We start from the raw sequence: 13,805 nt of genomic DNA on the forward strand, positions 1-13,805 counted from the left end.
AGACACACACACCCGAGTGAGAGTGTTCCAGTGCACTGACTGTGGAAAGAGCTTTAACCAGTTACACGGCCTGAGAAAACATCACACCATTCACAGCGGGGAGAAACCGTACACGTGTTCTGTGTGTGGACGAGGCTTCAACTGATCGTCCAACCTGGAGAGACACAAGGACACCCGGACCACGGAGAAACCGTGGAAATGTGGGGACTGTGGGAAGGGATTCAATTACCCTTCAGAGCTGGAAACTCATCCACGCAATCACACTGGGGAGAGGCCGTTCTCCTGCTCCGTGTGTGGGAAGGGATTCACTCGATCATCCACCCTGCTGAAACACCAGCGAGTTCACACTGGGGAGAGGCCGTTCTCCTGCTCCGTGTGTAAGAAGAGATTTACTCGATCATGCCACCTGCTGAAACACCAGCGAGTTCACTCCGATGAGAGACCTTTTAAATGCTCTGACTGTGGGAAAGCTTTAAAAGCAGAAACGAACTGCTGAGACATCAACGCAGTGACACCGGGGAGAGGCCGTTCACCTGCTCCGTGTGCGGGAAGAGATTCACACTGTGATCACAACTTTTGTCACACCAGCGAGTTCACACTGGGGAGAGGCCATTCACCTGCTCCGTGTGTAAGAAGAGATTCACTCATTCATCCTCCCTGCTGAAACATCAACTTGTTCACACTGATGAGAGACCTTTTAAATGTTCTGACTGTGAGAGGAGCTTTAAAAGCAAAATTAATCTGCTGCAACACCAAGGAACTCACACTGGGGAGAGACCATTCTCCTGCTCTGTGTGTAAGAAGAGATTCACTCGGTCATCCCACCTGCTGATACACAGCGAGTTCACACTGGGGAGAGGCCGTTCTCCTGCTCCGTGTGAGGGAAGGGATTCACTATTTCATCCAAACTGCTGACACACCAACTTGTTCACACTGGGGAGAGACCTTTTTAATGTTCTGACTGCACAAAGAGCTCTAAATGCAGATACAAATTGTGAAGACATCGACACACTCACGCCAGGGAGAGGCCGTTCACCTGCTCCCTGTGTAAGAAGAGATTTACTCGGTCATCACACCTGCTGAGACACCAGCGAGTTCACTCTGATAAGAGACCTCTGAAATGTTCTGACTGTGAGACGGGCTTTAAAACAAATGATCTGAAACACCAACACACTGACACTGGGGAGAGACTGTTCACCTGCTCCGTGTGTGGGAAGGGATTCACGAATTCATCCCACCTTCTGAGACATCAACTTGTTCACACTATTGAGTGACCTTTTAATGCAGTAACTTTGAGAAGAGCTTTAAAAGCAGAAATGAACTGCTGACACATCAACTCACACACTTTGTGGTGTTAAAGTAAAATTTAAGCTGTTGGGTTAAAGATAAAAATGACCTTTTTGGCGACTAGTGTGTGTGTGGCTGCGGTCACTGCCCCGAGACCACACTGAAATGTGCCTTGTGCGAACCAGACTACCCATAATTAAAGCTTAAACATAACAAATGATGATTAACAAATTAATGTACTGCTAAACAAAATGGACTCTGCTAAACAAGATGGACCCTGTGAAAAGACATTAAAAAATGCTGACTGAGCACAACGAACTGATAAAAACCACAGAACCAGACTGAACAGACAAAGACCAGACTGTCTTAAGTTGATAACAGTTGTTTTAATGTGATTGGAGGTCAATTGTTGCTGTGGGGGCCTAATTGGCTAATGTGTCACTAAGCAAGGCTAATAATGTAATAGCTGCTAAATGTCTGTACTTGTAATGTATAAAAGAAGCTCAACGACCATTTTAAAGTTGAGAAGGTGACTGCGTACACTGCGGAGTGTCAAGCTCTTCTCCCAAAGCTTTGTCCAATAAACTGCATGTTGAATCTTTAAGTCTGACTCCGAGTGGTGATTTTCCCACAACAGTGGAGAGACTGTTCACCTGCTCCGTGTGTGGGAAGGGATTCACTCAGTCATCACACGTGCTGAGACACCAGCGAGTTCACATATGACTGCAGGGGTTGGATTCTGCAGTTAATCACATCCAGGACTGAACTACGGTGTTTAGAGTCAGGAAGAACAACGTGTAAGGATTAACCCATTAACAGATAGAATTTAGTATAATTATAATCAATAGTAGAAGTAGAACAAAATGTACTGTGAATCTATGTATCTGTAAATGTAAACTGTACTGTGTATTAATATAGAATGAACCATGTAACGTGTGTTCAATAAGAAAGCGCTGGTGGGCCGAGAAGGATGAATGATGGTTATTTCAGTCAAGTTTGCAGTTAAAACTAAAAGGATGCTGACAACAGTAAAGTGGGAATGAACAGACCTAAGGGAGGAATGTGCTGTAATAGCATAATGTCTAAAAGACATGTAGATAAAGGGACTGAAGGTTCATTAAATCAAGGAGTCACTCAGGCTCAGGCCTCTCTATCTCAAGCCTCCACAAGCCAGTCAGTAGAAGTCTGTTTATACAAACGGTTCTGTGAAGGCTGGCAATGTAAACTCTAAATAAGGTTCTGTTAAGTCTGTAACAACAAGGCACGGATGGGACCAGGAGTTATACTTGGAATGTAACTTCTGAAGGTTGAGAGACATGAATAATGGTCAGGCTGAGAGATGTGGATGTGAGAGTGAACTGCTCATAAACTGAAAAAGGGAATAAGAAGAGACCTCAAAAGCTGAGGAAGGCGCACAAGATTCTGGCAAGGAAGAAGAGAACTTTTCAGTCAACAGATCACAGCAAGAGAGAGAGAGAGAGACCGCACCGTAGTCACTTGGAGGGATAGTTACATAATATAAATTGATTATTTCTCCAGTAAAATGCAGTGAGCGGAGTGCACACCCACCACGGGTGGCCTCATAAAATGAGGACAATCAGTTCTTCTTTCCTTGGTTAGCGGTTTGTGGAATCTGGGGGTTTTGGTCAGTGATCAAGCGCATGTTTCGCATGTGTTGAGGTCCTGGGTTCAACTCCCAGCATCTCCCTAAATAATTTTTCACCAGAATTACCCACGGAAAGTTGAATGACGCTTTTTGAGCTCAGCGAGTTTCAACTTCTGAGGCTCCACAAGCATTAAATTGTCCCGGAGCGGGACTTCATCTCACGGTCCCCTCAACAGCTCAACTCAAAGCAGCCGCCGACTGAGGGGAATGTGTGACGGTGCAATATCGAGCGAGCAGTCCCAGCTCTTGTTCCTGTTTGACGCTCTGTCATTCTTCCATCTCACTTTATGATTCAGAGGTTGGATTTCAGCCTTGTCACTGACCATTAGCGATTGGGTTTTTTTATTTCCACAGACTTTTTTTTGGAAAGTTCAAAGTAAAGAGGAGCAGAAACCCCGTGAACTGAAGCAGAGGTTGAACATTGTGAACACACGGGACCGCTGGGCATCTCGATATCCTGGAGAGACGGAGCAGAAAGCTCACGGCTTCACTTCTAAAGTGTCTGCTTGTTAATTTCTCAGGTATTTTTTGACCCGTGGGGATGTAGCTCAGTGGAAGAGCGCATGCTTTGCATGTATGAGGTCCCGGGTTCAATCCCCGGCATCTCCAAACAAGTTACATTTCAAATTTTGGATTCAACTGTGAAAATATCATCTGAGACTCGCCTCACATTTACACACAAGGAGAGACAAGAGTTTCTTCACCTCGCGAAAAACCGAACGCTCCGCACAGAATATAATTCAATGCGAGAGCGCCCACGGTGTTTCAATGGCTCCCATCTCATGGTTGAACAGCTTGCCCAGTGAAAGATTATTTCCAGTTTCACAGATTGGGGGGAAGCAGCGGACCGGCGTTCCGACCACAAAGAGGGAAGAATAGTCTGGATGTTGGGAGCTTCTTTTCCCACAGAGCACTGAGCATCTGGAATGCATTCCCGGCTCGTGTGGTGGGTGCTGACCCTCTCTGGTGCGGTGGGTGCCGACTCCCTCTGGTGCGGTGGGTGCCGACTCCCTCTGGTGCGGTGGGTGCCGACCCTCTCTGGTGCGGTGAGTGCTGACTCTCTCTGGTGCGGTGGGTGCTGACTCTCTCTGGTGCGGTGGGTGCTGACTCTCTCCGGTGCGGTGAGTGCTGACTCTCTCTGGTGCGGTGGGTGCTGACTCTCTCTGGTGCGGTGGGTGCTGACCCTCTCTGGTGCGGTGGGTGCTGACCCTCTCTGGTGCGGTGGGTGCTGACTCTGACTCTCTCCGGTGCGGTGGGTGCTGACTCTCTCTGGTGCGGTGGGTGCTGACCCTCTCTGGTGCGGTGGGTGCTGACTCTCTCTGGTGCGGTGGGTGCTGACCCTCTCTGGTGCGGTGGGTGCTGACTCTCTCTGGTGCGGTGGGTGCTGACCCTCTCTGGTGCGGTGGGTGCTGACTCTCTCTGGTGCGGTGGGTGCTGACCCTCTCTGGTGCGGTGGGTGCTGACTCTCTCTGGTGCGGTGGGTGCTGACTCTCTCTGGTGCGGTGGGCGCTGACTCTCTCTGGTGCGGTGGGCGCCGACTCTCTCTGGTGGGGTGGGCGCTGACTCTCTCTGGTGGGGTCGGTGCCGACCCTCTCTGGTGCGGTGGGCGCTGACCCTCTCTGGTGGGGTGGATGCTGACCCTCTCTGGTGCGGTGGGTGCTGACTCTCTCTGGTGCGGTGGGTGCTGACTCTTTCCGGTGCGGTGGGTGCTGACTCTCCGCCTTTTTTCTGTTTTTTTCTGGTTTGTAACCGCTCCCAGGAGATTCCATGTTCCCGGTGGGTGGGGCTGGTGGTGTGTTGGAAGTGTCCAGTCACGATGCTCCAGGCATGTGGGGCAGGATTGATGAACGAGCTGGTCTTTTCCTGCCCGTCATGTCCGTCTGTTACCCCAGATCGTCAAGGTGTTTTTAGTGAAGTGATCTTTAAACACAAAACCCTCACCTGTGCCCAGTCCTGCGTCCGTCTATAGTGAAATGAGACTCAATGCTGTCTGGGCCTCACCTTGTCCTCCTCCTTTTACATTATTATATTGTCTGCACACAGTGATATGTTTGGTTAAGATGAAAATACAAATTATCCGTTCTGGGCTCCTCCAGTCTCTCTGTGTTTCTCTCTCCTGCTAAACTGACTGACTGTCAGATAATAGTAACTGGTGTCGTCTCCATCCCGTTCTCAACACCCAGACACGACTAGTGACTGAATAAATTCAACACTCACAGACAGTCCAGTGTCAGACAGTTACAGACGGTTTCTCTCCACCTTTCCTTACAGGACTGGCGAATGATGAATGCCCCGTCAGACCGGTTGATATACAGTAAAAGGGACAGTGACCGTCTCACCAATAGCACCGGAGGTCTGTTCACAGACACAGAATCAGTCTTTCCCTTTCTATCAGTGTGTCTATATTACGCTCAGTAACAGTATCCCGCCTCCTTGTACAGCACTAGGGAGAGAGAAAGACAGACAGACAGAGAGAGACACACAGACAAACAGACACAGTATCAGTCTCACACTTCCCATCAGTGTGTCCGGTTCACACTCAGTAACAATATTCCACCTTCATGTACAGCGCTAGAGAGAGATAAAAACAGACAGGCACAGTATCAGAATTACACTTCCTATCAGTGTCTCTGTATCACTCTCAGTAACAGTCTCCCACCTTCATATGCTGTTCAAAAGAGTGAGAGAAACTGACCTGTAATGTCCCGTTTTCACCCAGGAACAAATTGGAAAATATTCCATTCCAATTTCTATTCCAAGGTGGAGTGACAGAAGATGCAGTCTCATCTCTCACTGATATTATTTCAGAGACAGACACATTATTAATCCCACTATCAGGGACAGTGTCACACATTTAACCCTGTCTTGCATGTTGTCCCCTCTGCAATCTTGCAGCTCAGGGCCGCTCTGTATTACTCTCAATGACCGAGAGTTTCACTCCGATTGAAATAAACTGGGACTGTTGCTGCCTGATATTAATCCTACACGGTCCCAGCAAATACACCGACTCCCACTTTCCTCCCCCGTTTCTCCAGGATTGGTTTGAGGAATCCTCCCTCCAGTTTCGGAGTCAAACGTGACTTTATCAGTAAGGGAGCCAAGAATGAACAGAACCCATTGGCTCATTCCACAGCCGCTCACTTTATCTCTGAAAGACTCTTTACCATCAAAAGAGCCCGAGAGAAACAGCAGGGATGGAAACCTCGAGTTTAATAGTTGGAGATTGTAAAGTCAGTCTGGATTCCAGCGTTAGGCACTGGTGGAATCCCATCTGTTTCCCATTCTGGTGCCTGTTCCTGCACTGCCTGTGGAGCCCATTCCCTCTGACCTTTCCCCCAGACCCACTTCCTTTGCTCAGACAGGCGGGAATGGAGAGATCACGGCCCCCGGGGGAAGGGAGCAAAGAGCAGCCTCGTTACAGCAGCTCATCGCTCCGGGACCGTGTCCGCAGATGGGCTCAGAGATCGGCATTGAGTCCGGGGGAAGGGCAGGGGGAGTCCGGGGGCTGTTTGTAAGAGGCGGAGTGGATCAGGAACTGGTCCCGGAACATGGAGTGAGAGGGGGGAAGGGAGAGGTCATTCTCGAGCTGTGTGTGGACAGGGTGTGTCCAGGGGAAGGGAGAGAGAATGGGAAGAACCTGCTATTAAAACCATTGCTGCTTTCACTCCCCAAACCAGGAGTGAATGGTCCTGGTTCAGTTCCAGTCTCACCCTGTTTATTGTTATTGGACAGTGAAGAGTGGAAACAGAGCCGGACAGTAAGGATGTGGGGAGTTATACAAAGAGCATCTCTTGCAGGCACCAGGTGAGAAGTGTGAAGGACACAATTTAAACAGCGGCTGTTTCGTTTCGGTTGAACGGTTAGTCCCATGGGAGAGGGGATTAGAAACCTGACCTGGACAAAGGTCCCTGCCCCATCGGGTAGTCCCATTCATGGATCAGTGCAGGGGTTGGGTTGTGTCTGGATGTCACTAAATTGTTGTAAAACAGCCCAACACACCTGGTGTGCAGAAGCTGAGTGCTGCAGTGGAGTCAGACACTGACACTGTTTGTATCACTGGTTTTCATTTGTGGATATTCAAAATGATCATTAGAGATATTAAACTGATCACTTTTCCATTTTCAACCTCACCGTTTCTTGAGTTACAAGAGATAATTTTCTTTCCACAGGCGAATCCTTGAATGATCCAGAATGAATGTGATGTTTCCTCCACCCGAGGCACAAGGAGGAGTGCAGCCAGCTCCTTCTCACACACAGGAGGTACATTATCACCCACCGAGCACAGAGACACAGACAGGTCATCAGTTCCACAGTCTCAGACAGTAGAAGTACTCAGTCCCACACTGATCCCAAGTTCCAGAGACACACTTTCAATCCAACATTCAAACAGAGTGGGTGAGGCAGACACTGTTCCATTTGCCCCGAACTCAGTCCCGCTGACAGGTAGATACAAAAATCCCAGTCCAAAATCACACTCTCAGATTGAAAGGCACTGTGTCAATCTCACAATCGGGCAACATAGCTACGAATTAAATACCAGAGAGAAATCACACATGGTATCCGATTGAAAGGGACAGAATGAATCCCAATAATGTACCCGAGATTCCAATTGAATACTATCCCAGAACTCTCTCACACATGACTTTAATACATGCAATATCCATTCGAAAAGTGAACCATTTGCTACAAATTGCAGACAAATCCAAACCTCACGTACAGTATCGATTGAGAAATACTGAAAGATAGCAAACCTGAGAAGCAAATTAGATACCTGTTCAGAATGCACTCGTAGAATGAAATTTAAAGATAGAGTATCAATTCTATTAGTGCAGACTGAGATACACATTATATACCAGTCCAAAAATCTCATACAATATTAGACTGAAGGATACAGTATCAATTCCATTTCTACAGACTGATCTACACATTACAAACCAATTCAAAAATGTCACCTTATCAGTTTGAAAGATTCATTATCATCCACAATATTACTCACAGAGATGCAGATTTAATAGTAGTCCAAAAAGCACACAAATTATCTGATTAAAACCTCCAACATTAAATCCTAAAGTTCGTCCATATTTACAAATTAAATAAGGAGTAAAACTCTTCAAACATTAAGATATTAAAGCTGAAGTATTGAACGCAATAATGTAATCTGAGAGAATAATTACGTACAGATACAGAATGAAACTCACATTCAGATACAGTACCAGAGACACACAGACACAGAATGAATCCAACACTCACAGATACAGAAGGAATCCCAAACTCACATACAGTACTAGAGACTGACAGACACAGAGTTAATCCCACACTCTCATCAAGTACCAGGGACTGATAGGTACAGTATGAATCCCACACTAACATGCAGTATGAGTAACTGCATATTTAGGATGAATTCAACTCCCACATACAGTACTGGGGACTGTATATAAAGAATGAGTCCCACACTCACATGGAGAAACAGAGACTGACAGATACCGAAAGAATCCCACACTAACACACAGTATGAGAGACTGCATATAAAGAATGAATCACAAACTCTCACACACACTGCTGACAAGATAGAGAATCAATCCCAAGTTCACACACAGTATCAGAGACTGACAGATACAGAATGAATCCCACACTCGCACACAGTACCAGAGACTGAGAGATACAGAATGAATCCCACACTCTCACACAGTACCAGAGACTGACAGATACAGAATGAATCCCACACTCACACACAGTACCAGAGACTGACAGATACAGAATGAATCCCACACTCACACACTGTACCAGAGACTGAGAGATACAGAATGAATCCCACACTCTCACACAGTACCAGAGACTGACAGATACAGAATGAATCCCACACTCACACACAGTACCAGAGACTGAGAGATACAGAATGAATCCCACACTCTCACACAGTACCAGAGACTGACAGATACAGAATGAATCCCACACTCACACACAGTACCAGAGACTGACAGATACAGAATGAATCCCACACTCTCACACAGTACCAGAGACTGACAGATACAGAATGAATCCCACACTCTCACACAGTACCAGAGACTGACAGATACAGAATGAATCCCACTCTCACACAGTACCAGAGACTGAGAGATACAGAATGAATCCCACACTCTCACACAGTACCAGAGACTGAGAAATACATAATGAATCACACACTAACATACAGTACCAGAGACTGAGAGATACAGAATGAATCCCACTCACACACAGTACCAGAGACTGAGAGATACAGAATGAATCCCACACTCTCACACAGTACCAGAGACTGACAGATACGGAATGAATCCCACTAAACTATCATAGAATCAGCACAGACCAGGGATCAGGGCATTTACCCAGTAAACTATCAGAGAATCAGCACAGACCAGGGATCAGGGCCTTTACCCAGTAAACTATCAGAGAATCAGCACAGACCAGGGATCAGGGCCTTTACCCAGTAAACTATCAGAGAATCAGCACAGACCAGGGATCAGGGCCTTTACCCAGTAAACTATCAGAGAATCAGCACAGACCAGGGATCAGGGCCTTTACCCAGTAAACTATCAGAGAATCAGCACAGACCAGGGATCAGGGCCTTTACCCAGTAAACTATCAGAGAATCAGCACAGACCAGGGATCAGGGCCTTTACCCAGTAAACTATTAGAGAATCAGCACAGACCAGGGATCAGGGCCTTTACCCAGTAAACTATCAGAGAATCAGCACAGACCAGGGATCAGGGCCTTTACCCAGTAAACTATCAGAGAATCAGCACAGACCAGGGATCAGGGCCTTTACCCAGTAAACTATTAGAGAATCAGCACAGACCAGGGATCAGGGCCTTTACCCAGTAAACTATTAGAGAATCAGCACAGACCAGGGATCAGGGCCTTTACCCAGTAAACTATCAGAGAATCAGCACAGACCAGGGATCAGGGCCTTTACCCAGTAAACTATCAGAGAATCAGTGTCCCAAGGTGTCCCGTGCGCAATCCTGTCGGAGAAAATTCAGTGCTCCCACCGCCGAGTGGTTCCATTCCCAATCAGGGAATTAACTTTAACAAGAGTTATGAACTTAATAAATAATTACATGAAGCTAATTAAACCCTGTTCGTAGTTGAATGACTGTTTTAATCACCATTAATCAACCAATAACTTTCTATTTCAGACTGAAGGAGATGCTGACGTGGTTACCGAGAGTCAGTCAAAACTTTAATAAGATTTTTGTGCTTTGCATGTGATGAAATTTCATCATTTTACAGACTGCATCTTAAGAGTGGGATTGAAAGCTCAGTGTAGCCGTTGTTAAATTTAACATTAACAGGCAATTGTCGCCGTTTATCACAGGAACGCCCGAACCGGTTCTCCGATGAAGATGAAAGTAACGCAACGGGGAACATCTGATCCAACACGAAAGGCATCAGGCTATGACAAAAATCCCCACCGTTTTGCTTTTCCAAAATAAAGGGTGTGACATTTATCCTCTGAAAATAGAAACAGTCTGGTCTCACTCACTGCAGAAATCTCTCTGTCACAGCGAACCAGCTCTCCTACTGCGAGTGTGACCTCCCTTCGGGCCTTTCGGGGGCTTGTCTCAAGATGAATTGTGATTTCCCTGAAGCCAATGTTCCATTCCTTTATATGATTCATGTGCCTGATTTCCGACTGCAGGGTAAATGGTGGAATATCAGCCCTGCTCAGCCGGCAATGATCACGGTACATTTTCTTGCAGACAAAACACACATTGAAACCCTGGAACTTTGAGGCGATGAATCCTGAGGAAAAATATAATAAGGACTCGAATCATCAAACTTTTGCACCACCGAGACAAGCGGAAAAGCCCTACGCTAAATGTGTAATTCCATGAGCTAAACGTTGAGACTGCAGGAGCCCATATAACAGCTGTCTACTATCAGTTCACTTTTGCAAAATGAATGGTTGAAACTTGCAGGAGTGAAAATCCAACGAGCCGGTCTTCACTCTTAAACCAGCAACTGTGAAGTTAAGAGAAACGTGCCGGAGAAATACTCGATTTCAGCGCGGTGACACTGGGCCAGAGTAAAGCTCAGTTAATATGATCGCCGAGTGGCGAGAGGGTGGATTTGGAATTCCTGAGCAACCGCACTGCGCATTTTCCAGATCTGCTTGGAGCACCAATCCCTTCAATTCATCACTTACAGGGACAATTCGATTCCCGGTTTCTTTTCCCTGAGCTTGGTGAGATCTTAAAAATTGAAAGCGACTAATATCAGAGCTAACCTCGTCACCGACATGCTCACAGATACAGAGCGGCCACAATCTGCTTCAGTGAGATGAAAGACCAGAGCGGTTTCAAGGTCGAATGCAATTGGAAGCAAAGCTCGTTCAATGAAAGTGCAGGTCATTGAGGTGCCTTTAAAGTCCTGATTGTTTGAACTGAACTTCTTCCGAGACCGCGTGAGATTCAGGTGGAGTGATTTGGGGACTTCTTTTCTCTCTTTGCAAAAGTCTGAACCGCAGTTCAAGGATCAAAAGTCTAGTTCCAAATTAGGGCTTCTCCAGGGTATGAACCTCGAATCGAGAATTATACCCCGACCTTAACGAGCCCAGAAACAAGAACGTATCACGGACACATTCTATGAGAGGGCTGACTGTATCATGAAAAGGCATTTTTGAAGAGACCTCCTGATCAGTTCCGTGTTGGATCCTGAACAAAACACAGCACTGTGTGCTTCTCAAATTCACTAAACACCATGAATGACACAAAGGCACCGCTGGGAGTTGAACCCAGAATCTCCTGTTTACGAGACAGGTGCTTTAACCAACTAAGCCACGGAGCCAATTCATGGGAGCGTTTCCCACCTCCTCTCATTAATATCTATCAGCTACACGTCACATTCTGTTGTGGGTTCAGACTGTTTTATCTTTGTTTATTTCACTTGCCCGTTTCCCTGTGAATCCCGATACTGACTGCATTTCAAGCTGTGTTTATCTTTCTGTGTCCATCAGTGCTTTGATACACGAATGAATATTTGTGCTTCTGTTTGTTACTTTAAATAAATTCGGGATGGACAATTCTCGCTCTGACACTGAAGAACTAATTGAGCAAATTTCACAGTGAAGTGTTGTTTATTTTGGTGCTGAAACTAAAAAAATCGTAAAAGGTGCAAAGAGGGAAAACGAGAAAAACTTGTGAGTGAAATTAAGGACAACTTTCAAGGTTTTCACACGTACATTAAGAGAAAGAAGGGTGACTAAGAATAACGTGGGCCCTTAAAGACAGATGGAGGTGATATTGTAATTGAAAATCAGGAAATGGCAGAGTTGCTGATACTCACAGAAAAGCATGAGGACAATATACCAGAGACACGAGGAAAACTGAAAATAAATCAAGGGGATTCAGTGTAAGTAAAATAATGGTATTGGAGAAAACAATTAGACTAAAGATAAACAAATCTCCAGGGCCTGATGTTTACCATCCCAGGGGACTAAGGGGAATAGGTGAGGAAATTGTACATGCTTTTGTCATGATCGTTCAAAACTCTCTTGATTCAGGAATTGTTCCATGGATTGAAAAAATTGCCAATGTCATTCCGTTTTATATGAAGGGTAGGAGAGATAAAACAGGAAATTATAGACCTATTAGTCTGACGTCTGTTGTGGGGAAGTTACCAGAATCTGTTATTGGGGAAAGAATGACTGAGCACTTGGATAAACATGAATTGATCAGAGAGAGTCAGCATGGATTTGTAAAGGGTAAGTCAAGTCTAACGAAACTAGTTGAACTTTTTGAAGATGTAACTAACGTGGTAAATGATGGAGTGTCTCTGGGGGTTATGTGTATATTGACTTCCAGAGGCATTCGATAAGGTTTAACATCAGAGACTGTGAACAGAAATGAGAGCACGTGGAATTTATAGCAACCCATTGACATGGGGAGGGAGTTGGTTTGGAGGTCGGAGACAGAGAGTAGGGTTAATGGGTATGTACTCAAATTGACAGGATTTGATTAGTGGTGTCCCCCAGGGATCTGTATAAATGAGGCAGATAAAGGAATAGAGAGCGGTATATCCAGGTTTGTTGACGACACCAAGTTAGGAGGCGCAGTGAGCAGTGTAGATGGGAGCATAAAGTTATAAAGGGAAATTGATAGATTCAGTGAGTTGGTAAAACTGTGTCAGATGGAGCTTACATAGAATTACATAGAATGTACATCACAGAAACAGGCAATTCGGCCCAACTAGACTATACCGGTGTTTATGCTGCAGACGAGCCTCCTCCAACCCCTCTTCATCTAACCCTATGAGCAAACCCGAATATTCCTTTCTCCTCCATGTGTTTATCCAGCTTCACCGTAAATGCATCCATGCGATTCGCATTAACTACTCCGTGTGGGAGCGAGCTGCACATTCTAACGCCTTTCTGGATAAATATGTTTCTCTTGAATGCCAGATTGGATTGATTGATGACTATTATATTCATGGCCCTAAGTTCTGACGTCCCCACTCCCAAAAGTACAAACACCTTATCTACATCTGACCTATCAAACCCTTGCATAATCTTAAAGTCCCATATCAGGACTTCTATTTTCGATACAAAAGAGCCCCAGACTGTACAAAGTTTCAATCTGGGGAAATGTGAGGCCATCCACTTTGGCCCTAAGCAAGATAAATCAGAGTATTTTCAAAATGGTGAGAAGCCAGGAACTGTGGGTGAGCAGAGATACTTAGGGAAATCACGAAGAGTTGGCAGACAGGTGCAAAAAATAATGAAAATGGCTAATGGAATATCGGCCTTTATCTCAAGGGAACTGGAATTCAAAAGGGTGGAAGTTATGTTAGAATTCTATAAACTCTGCTAAGGCCACA

The 13,805-nt window shown here is 45.7% G+C and overlaps 2 non-coding genes and 1 pseudogene across 2 annotated transcripts; 2 read left to right on the forward strand and 1 right to left on the reverse strand.

Moving 5' to 3' along the window:
• Positions 1–10: 10 nt before the first annotated feature.
• On the forward strand, positions 11–1,891 carry LOC137312248 (zinc finger protein 16-like; annotated as a pseudogene).
• Positions 1,892–3,490: 1,599 nt separating this feature from the next.
• trnaa-ugc (transfer RNA alanine (anticodon UGC)) lies at positions 3,491–3,562 on the forward strand. Its single transcript has one exon. It is a non-coding gene; the product is annotated as a tRNA-Ala (tRNA).
• Positions 3,563–11,703: 8,141 nt separating this feature from the next.
• On the reverse strand, positions 11,704–11,777 carry trnat-cgu (transfer RNA threonine (anticodon CGU)). The gene has a single exon. It is a non-coding gene; the product is annotated as a tRNA-Thr (tRNA).
• Between the last annotated feature and the right edge of the window lie 2,028 nt (positions 11,778–13,805).

The sequence above is a fragment of the Heptranchias perlo genome, unplaced genomic scaffold (genome assembly GCF_035084215.1).
Source record: "Heptranchias perlo isolate sHepPer1 unplaced genomic scaffold, sHepPer1.hap1 HAP1_SCAFFOLD_408, whole genome shotgun sequence".
NCBI lineage: Eukaryota > Metazoa > Chordata > Chondrichthyes > Hexanchiformes > Hexanchidae > Heptranchias > Heptranchias perlo.